This window comes from Podarcis bocagei (genome assembly GCF_964188305.1).
Source record: "Podarcis bocagei genome assembly, chromosome: Z".
Lineage (NCBI taxonomy): Eukaryota > Metazoa > Chordata > Lepidosauria > Squamata > Lacertidae > Podarcis > Podarcis bocagei.
In genome coordinates this window covers 22,505,601-22,514,542 of record NC_138140.1, presented here as the reverse complement: position 1 = coordinate 22,514,542, position 8,942 = coordinate 22,505,601, and positions in this window count along the sequence as shown.

Below are 8,942 nucleotides of genomic sequence, written 5' to 3'. Positions count from 1 at the left end.
CTGGATCTCTGGGACACTCAAGAAAACTGAATGTGGGGAGAAAAAGAAGCAGCTAAACTCCCTCAGGAGGCAGTGATGGCCACCAGCGTGGATGGCTTTAGAAGAGGGTTGGGGAAATTCACGGGGGATAAATAAGTTGGCGGCGGCGGTTGGTTACGACGGAGGCAAGCAATGCTTCGGAATGCCAGTTGCTGGAAGCTGCAGGAGGGAAGAGTTTGTTCTTGTGCTCGAAGTCCTGCTTGCGGGTTTCCCACAGGCATCCCGTTAGGCAATGGGAGAGGAGTGTACTGTGCTAGATGGGCTACTGGCCGGGTCCTTAATACCCCTCCTCGGAGGGATGCGAGTGGGTTTGGGTCTTGGAGCCCCGCACCGAGGTTTGCCACCTTCGTTCCTGCAAAAAGCGGGGCGGTTGGGGGACGGTTTTTGGTGCTGAAGTGACTTCAAAGCGACCCATGACGATTTATTGCAGCCTAAAAGGAGGTCCTCTCTGAATTGTGTCACGCGCGCACGCGCACACACACATACGCATGAATTTGTAAATCTGTCTGCCCTTGGCTACCCAGAGCTTAAATGCATGACCTTTCACACACCTTTTCAAACACATGCATTTGGAGAGGACCCCTAATTTGGCGTGGGGAGTGGGAGAGAGAAAGGCCTGAAATACAAGGCAAAACTGTATTAATACAGGATGCAGCATTTTACATTTAAATACAGTGGTAGCCTCTGGTTGCGAACAGGATCCATTCCAGAGGCCCATTCACAACATGAAAAGCCCGCAACCTGAGTGCCATATCTGCGCAGGTGCACAGCATGATTTGGCGCTTCTGCGCATGCACAAAGCGTGATTTGGCGCTTTTGTGCATGCGTGAGCAGTGAAACCTGGAAGTAACCCTTTCTGGTACTTATGGATCGCCGTGGGACGCAGCCTGAAAAAACGTATCATGAAGCAAACGTAACATGAGGTATGACAGTATGGGACAAGCCTGTATTGTACAGGACAGATGGCAACCCTACACACCCCAAGAAGAGCCAAGGTGACCCAGAGAGGGGGCAGCTGTGAAACAGGCCCCCCATCAGCAGATAGGTTGACAGTAAGGCAAGGCAGGGCCTGGTGGGGTAAATGGTAGTCACTAACATTCAGTCAGTCAATCAATCAATCAATCAATCAATCAATCAAAACCTATAAACTAGGGCTCATCGCAGATGACCTGATGTTCACAACACCACACCCCATAATGAATGGGGGGGGGGATGCTGAAAATAATTTTTCCTAAGAAACCAGAAGCTTTTCTTTTAGGTATTATGGGACCAGAGATCCCGAAGGACCAGATGAAACTATTTATGCATGTGACCACTGCTTCACCGGCTCTCTTAGCCCAGAAATGGAAAGATGGTACAATTCTGACCAAAGAAGAACGGCAGGCAAAACTGTTGAACTATGCAGAGATGGCATAAGAAGAATCAGAAAACAAGAAGAGGAGGTCTTTAATAAAGATTGTTTATAATTTTATAATTAGAAAGTTTATAATTTATTGGAAAAACTATAGTAAACAGATACATACCGTACATTGGTAGGATTGACAGAAAACCTGTAGTAAAAATCTGAACAGGATTGAAAAGGATTTATAAGAATAGAATTATGAAAGAGATGCAAAGGGGGAAAACATTATATTAAGATCCACAAGGGTGGGGGAGGGAAGTCAAAGGGGATTATATATTTATGTTTTTAACTCATTTATGTAAAATAGAAAATGCAAAAAATAAAATTTATTAAAATAACAAACACCAGACCCCATAAACACAGCAACCACCCTAACTAAAGAACTCAACATATTCACATTGTTGTCGGGCCTACAAGTAAACTTTGCAAAATCTGAGGCTATCTGCTTTAAAACACACACACATACATGTCTTGCATACCCAAAAGGAATTCACCAACATCACAAAGATAAAACTCTGCTTCACTAAATTCAGATACCTAGGCGGAGTTAGAACAAAACATTGAGATTGAAGTCCATAAAAAGGTTAAGTATTTAGGGATTTGGTTAACATCAAGAAATATAAACCTGTTTAAAAATAACTATGAAAAAAATTGGCTTGAGGTAAAAAGAAATATAGAAATTTGGAGCAGAATGAATCTCTCACTGTTAGGCAAAATATCGGCGATAAAAATGAATGTGTTGCCAAAAATGCTATTTCTTTTTCAATCAATACCAGTCATCCTGAAAGATGAATGTTTTAAAAAATGGCAGAAAGAGATCTCAAAATTTATCGGGGGGGGGGGGGGAGCAAAAGGCCAAAGATAAAACATAAAATACTTACAGATATAAAAGATAGAGGTGGGTTTGCCCTTCCAGACCTTAAATTGTATTACAAATCTGCTTGTCTGGTTTGGGTCAGGGACTAGATGAGGTTGGATAAGCAAGAGGCATTAGAATTAGAAGGACACGACAATAGATTTGGCTGGCAAGCATATCTATGGAATGGGGAAGGAAAGGTCCACAGAAGTTTTTATAACCATATAATTAGGAAATCATTAATGAGAGTATGGGAGAGATATAAAGATTTATTGGAACAAAAGACCCCTTGGTGGCTTTCACCATATGAAGCATTACTGCTCAAACCACTCTGAAAGAAAGGAAAATGGCTCACATATGTCGATCTATTAAGGGATCATGATGGAAAATGGAAATGAAGAGATTACGATGAGATCAAATATCATTTTCAGAGTTGGTTGCACTATCGACAAGTACAGTGGTACCTCGGGTTAAGTACTTAATTCGTTCCGGAGGTCTGTTCTTAACCTGAAACTGTTCTTAATCTGAAGCACCACTTTAGCTAATGGGGGCCTTTTGCTGCCGCCGGAGCATGATTTATGTTCTCATCCTCAAGCAAAGTTCTTAACCCAAGGTACTATTTCTGGAGTCTGTAACCTGAAGCATATGTAACCTGAAGTGTATGTAATCCGAGGTACCACTGTGTACGAAACGTATAAAGAAGACAGTAAGAAAGTATTTAGCTATACAAGATCTAGGTTCCAAACGGAAGTGATTGAAGGGAAAGTGAAATTATTGAAGGTGGCATACAGCATACTATTAGAATGGGAGACGAAAGATGAAGAGGTAAAATCAGTCATGATTAAATGGGCACAAGATGTAGGCCATAATATTATGATGGAAGATTGGGAAAAGTTATGGAAAACTGATCTAAAATTTACAGACTGTTCCCTGTTGAAGGAGAATTATATGAGGAGGATGTATAGATGATATATGACACCAGTGCAGTTAGGGAAAATGTACAAAACTAGTTCAAATATATGTTGGAAGTGTAAGGAAAAGGAGGGGACATTTTATCATATGTGGTGGGATTGTAATGTAATTAAATTTTGGGGAGGAAATGATATACAATGAATTGAAGAAAATGTTCTACTTAACATTTGTTAAAAGACCTGAAGCATTTTTGTTAGGGATTGTAGGGAAAGACCTGCCAAAAAAGTTGAAAAACATCTTCATGTCTTAATAGCACAAGGATGGAAGTCTGAAGAAATTCCAACCAAGGAATCATGGCAAGAGAAACTGATGGATTATGCAGAAGTGGCAAAATTGACACAAAAGCTGCGGGACAAGGATAACTGTGACTTCAGAGATGAATGGGAACCCTTTACAAAGTATTTGAAGACGCAACAAAGTGAATTGGACTCCTTGGCAGGTTTTGAATAAACATTTACAAACTCTTTATTGATAAGAATCAGTTAGATAATTTAAGGATATATACAACTTTGTAACATGCAGAGAATAGCATTCACAGAGAAACCAAAGATTGGAACTGAGGGAAGTCAGGTGGGGTGGGGGTGGGTCTTGTATGGGAGGGTGGGGGGAGGGAGGAAAATGGTTAAAAAACTAAGAATGACATGCTTTTGGATAATATGTTTTGTTAAAATTTCTAATAAAAATTATATATATAAAAATCAGGTACCTAGGGGTTCAAATAACCAGAAACCTTAGCAAATGATACATCCGCAATTACGAGCCCCTGTGGCAACAAATGAAGAGAGACTTGAGGAAATGGAACAACACCAACTTCACTCTCAGACAAAATAGCCATGATCAAAATAAAAAATGGAAATAGGAAAGGTGCTGGAAGGAGTATAATGGGAACTAACTGGCTGAGAGAGAAAATCAATGTCTGTTGAGAGAATATTATCAAGCATCATAGAGCCAACTCCTAAGGGCTAAGGGGTCCACCCCCCGACAATAAAATATTTGAGGAATCTGGGCCACCTCAAAGTTGAAGGGCATTGCTATTCTAATGGTGTGTGTACACTGTGACCTCTGATTATGAGAAGAGGAGCTTACCTGGGCATATTGGGTTGTGTATAAGTCACTGAGTGGGCTGCAGAGAGAAAGGTGAAGACCCAGATTTTCCATTATGAATTGATGCAGCTTTCGTCTGGTCTGTGGTGAAGGGGTTTACAAAAAGGATTTCATTATCACTATGAAATTTAAAACCATTTCTTTGACAGGTCCTGATTTGTCAAGAAACCAAAAGGCTGGGCAGGAAAAGCAGCCTAGAGCAGTGGTTCCCAAACTTTTGGGGCACTCCCCCCTTGGTTCCGTAAACCCACCCACAGTACCCTCTACTCTATAAAAAGAATTATTCAGAGTAGCAGAATTGCATGTTTATTCAAAATCAAAATAAAACTATTTAGTTTAAGTCAACAAAACTGGTAAACTCCAACCAGTGATACCAGGATTTCACGGTCTGATAATCATTTGCACCTCCAACGACTCCCAACTGCCCCAATGTCCCTCCACTGTCCCTGCCACCCCCTTGTCTCTTAGCACCCCGTAGGTAATCCTACTGCACCCAGGGCAGTAGCACCCACTTTGGGAATCACTGGTCTAAAAAGAAACTCACGTGTCTTTAGTAAGAGTTTATTTTAGGGTCATATTTCAAAAAGTCCGTGCTTTTTTCGGGGGCGGCGGCGCAGGGCTACATATACCCCTAAACATTTTGTGAATCTTTGTACTTTTGTCCATTTACTGTATTTATTTTTGCCAATTTGAACTATAAAATTGTGATTTTATTGAGTCAAAATGAGAGTACCCCTAAAAATGTTTTTAGAAAAAAAGCACTGCAAAAAGTGAAAATCCGGACACAAAAGTTGTTGCTGCCAAAGTTGTTCGAGGTTTGGTTAGTTTGCTTAGTTTTGCCCAAAAATTGAGTTTTTGCGCTATTTTTAAGGAAATTCACCAAAATCTAGACTTCTGACATGGGATGCCATATGTCTGGATTTTCCCAGACATTCAAGCGATTTCTGCCCGGATACTGTTTCCGTGTGCTGCGCTGGTGCTGGCCCCCCAGAGCAGCTTCGTCACGCTGGCCACGTGACCCGGAAGTGTCCTCGGACAGCGCTGGCCCCTGGCCTCTTAAGCGAGATGGGCGCGCAACCCCAGAGTCGGACACGACTGGCCCGTACGGGCAGGGGTACCTTTACTGTTTTCAACTACTATATTCCGGCTATGTCCAGGAAATTTCGGATGTATGGCGACCCTATTTTTTTCATGGTGCCACTGCCATAAGTTGCTTGAAGATGCATTAATATTTAATTTCTGTGAGGGAGCTGTAGTCATGGTTTCCTATATTCATTGCTAAACAGGCACATTCTGGAAGGGGGATGTTCTGTTTTTTTAAAGCACTTATTGACAGCCAATGTCTGTGCCTGCCCATTCTTTACCTGGCCAATGTTGATCAGTGGGAGCAACACATAAATAAAGCTGTCATCTCATCCCGATCATTTTTTAAAATCAGATGCTTAAATTTTGAGGTATAGAAACATAACAAGGTGCAATCATGTACAGTGGTACCTCGTGTTACATACGCTTCAGGTTACAGACTCTGCTAACCCAGAAATAGTGCTTCAGGTTAAGAACTTTGCTTCAGGATGAGAACAGAAATCGTGCTCCGGCGGCGCGGCAGCAGCAGGAGGCCCCATTAGCTAAAGTGGTGCTTCAGGTTAAGAACAGTTTCAGGTTAAGTACGGACCTCCGGAACGAATTAAGTACTTAACCCGAGGTACCACTGTACATATTTTTGCTTATGTTGCAAATTCTCTTGGAGAATAGGGCTGCCCTCTAGGGTCTTCTGGGCTGGGCACCCAACCGGCGTGATTCAGGGTGGGCCCCTTTCACCCCCTTACACCCCCGCAACAGCCTTTGATTCCCACTTCAACCCGGTCGATTTGATTCTCCCCCTTTTTGCCAATGTAGATCTTCATTCCTCCCTTGTCCCAGGGGGACCGCCATTTTGCAGTTTGCCTCAGGTGCCAAAATGTTTCAGGCTGGCCCTGTCACAACTGTTGAAACAGCAGTTGGTTGTTGAAGGAACTGGGATGTATTGGCTCTGAAAGTGAGGGAGGGGGTAGTAAATGAGTTTTTGAATAACTTTGTAAATACCTATGTTAGGTGTTGTAGATATTTGCCTCATGCCTTGGAAAGCCTGGTGGCCAGCAATTGCTGGTTGGCCAGAGGTTCCCCATCCTTGGCTAAAGCCATTATTTACGGAGCAGCAATGATGCTTTGATTTGTAGCATCTCTTTCTGTCAGTGCTCAGCATGGAACGACTCTGGTGCAGGAAACGGTCAAGAAGACCAGGAAATGATCTCCTTTGAAAATACAAAGTGTGTTGAAGAGGTAAAAATAGCTTTCTGTGGCACCCTCAGACACTAGAAGACTCTTTTCAGAATAACCTTGGCAGGAGGTGCAGAATCCTGCCCTGAGATTCGAAACTGGGACTGTGGAAGAGATAACAGGAAACAAGGGAGAGAGGAGGAAAAGCAGGGATTAGGTACTTGAAGAATAGATTCAGACCCACTTAGGCACCCTTTGGCATCATTTTGGTTTGGGTAGCAGAGGAACAAGAGGTTAATTGTTTTATTTCTGGAAAGCTGTTCAGTGAACAACGAAATAGGGCCTTTGAAGAGAGAACCATGCTGGCCAACTGTTAAACGGATTTTAGGCACACATAGTGGACACACACTTCACAGAAAACCAATCCTTCACCCTTAAAAATTAGGAAATATGGGGGGGGGAGGAATACACTCTATTTGAGTTCACAGAGCAATCTGGAAGTCATCTTGACTCTCTTAAAGACCCCAAATATCTTCTCTGCAGTGGAAGAAAGTATCTTGGTGAAACCTTTTCTAATAGTTCTTTTCATGTGCAATCTTTTGAATCCTGTAAATAGATAAACTTCTCACACAATTGGTAAAAAGATCTGGCAAGTATCTGTTAAAAGCAGAGCAGAACTGTCAAAAGGGCATATTCTGTGTATGAATAGCTTTGTAACAATGGATTCAAGAACTAAGGTATTTACAATTTCAGAATACATAATGGCCCCAGTTGCCAGGAAAAGGCAATCAGCAAGCATTATTAGGTATCCTGACAGACAGGAGACAAGCCATAGTCTCAAATTTCTGTTGTAAATTGCTTCTTTTGTGAGGCTTGTAGGATGCTTGTCGGTGGTCTTTGGCTAATAAAGATATCCTTTGCTTTCCTCTACTGGTTTCTGCCTCCACCCATTCTTCTCTGACCAATCATGGACTTAGAGGATACTGGGTCACTTGATGGGGATTTTGGTTGTAAAGGCCAACCCCAATTTTCCTTATAACACAACCTCCAAATGTAAAGTGAGATGCCCCAGAGCTGAAAAATCATTATTCATGTAAACGTAATGTCTGTTTCCAAGGATATGTGGAACGGGTATAATCACATCTCAGAAGAGAGGTTCACTCTCTCTCCCTCCCAGTCAGCTGCTCTCCCTTCTTCTAGACCAGGGGTCACCAACCTAAGGCCCATGGGCTGGAAGCAGCCTGCGGAGGTTGTTTGACCAGCCCACGAGCCGCCCCTGAACCGAGCTGCCCGCTTGCGCTCTGTGCTAAACCAGCACAGTGCGGTGCGGGGACTCGCTTCTGCAGTGCCAAAAATTGCATCTGCGCATGCACAGATGCCGGAAATCATGGGCGTGCACAGTCACACACACACGCAATCTGGCCCATGGAGGGATCTCCACAGGACCAATCTGGCCCAGGCAAGATAAACCTTGCTGACCCCTGTTCTAGACCCTCCAGTCAGGAGAGTCTAATACGCTTTTTGAACGAAGGTTCTATAGCTGGAAAATGCAGCATTATTTCCATAGTTAATTTTGAGTGGTCTTAACCTCCCTAATTGCGGTTCGAATCCCCGTGACGGGGTGAGCTCCCGTTGCTCGTTCCCTGCTCCTGCCAACCTAGCAGTTCGAAAGCACCTCAAAGTGCAAGTAGATAAATAGGTACCGCTCTGGCGGGAAGGTAAACGGCGTTTCCGTGCGCTGCTCTGGTTCACCAGAATCGGCTTAGTCATGCTGGCCACATGACCCGGAAGCTGTATGCCGGCTCCCTCGGCCAATAAAGCGAGATGAGCGCCGCAACCCCAGAGTCCACGACTGGACCTAATGGTCAGGGGTCCCTTTACCTTTACCTTAACATCCCTAATTAGCTTTTATGTCAATTACCACAAGGTGTGCCTGTACTTTTTTCTATTAAGTACATTTTCTGTAGTCTAGCCAAACCTGAGGTATACCAGATTAAGTGTCAAGTATAACACAGGGGAAATATGGATTTTTTTTGGGGGGGGGAGAAAGTCCCTACAACCAAACTGCATTTTTGAATGCTGTCATTAGCTCCTGATTGGGGACTCTGGTGCTAACACAAAGCATTTTTATATTGTTTTTAAACTGCCCTGTGATCTTCAGAGGAAGAGTGGTATAGGAATTTAATTAAACATAAATATAAATAAATAAACATTTTGAATTTTCCACTTCCATAATTTTCCACAGAATGGGTGTAATTTCGAGAGACTCTCTCCCCTTTCTTCCTTGTCATTGTGATCAAATGTGTGTTTTAG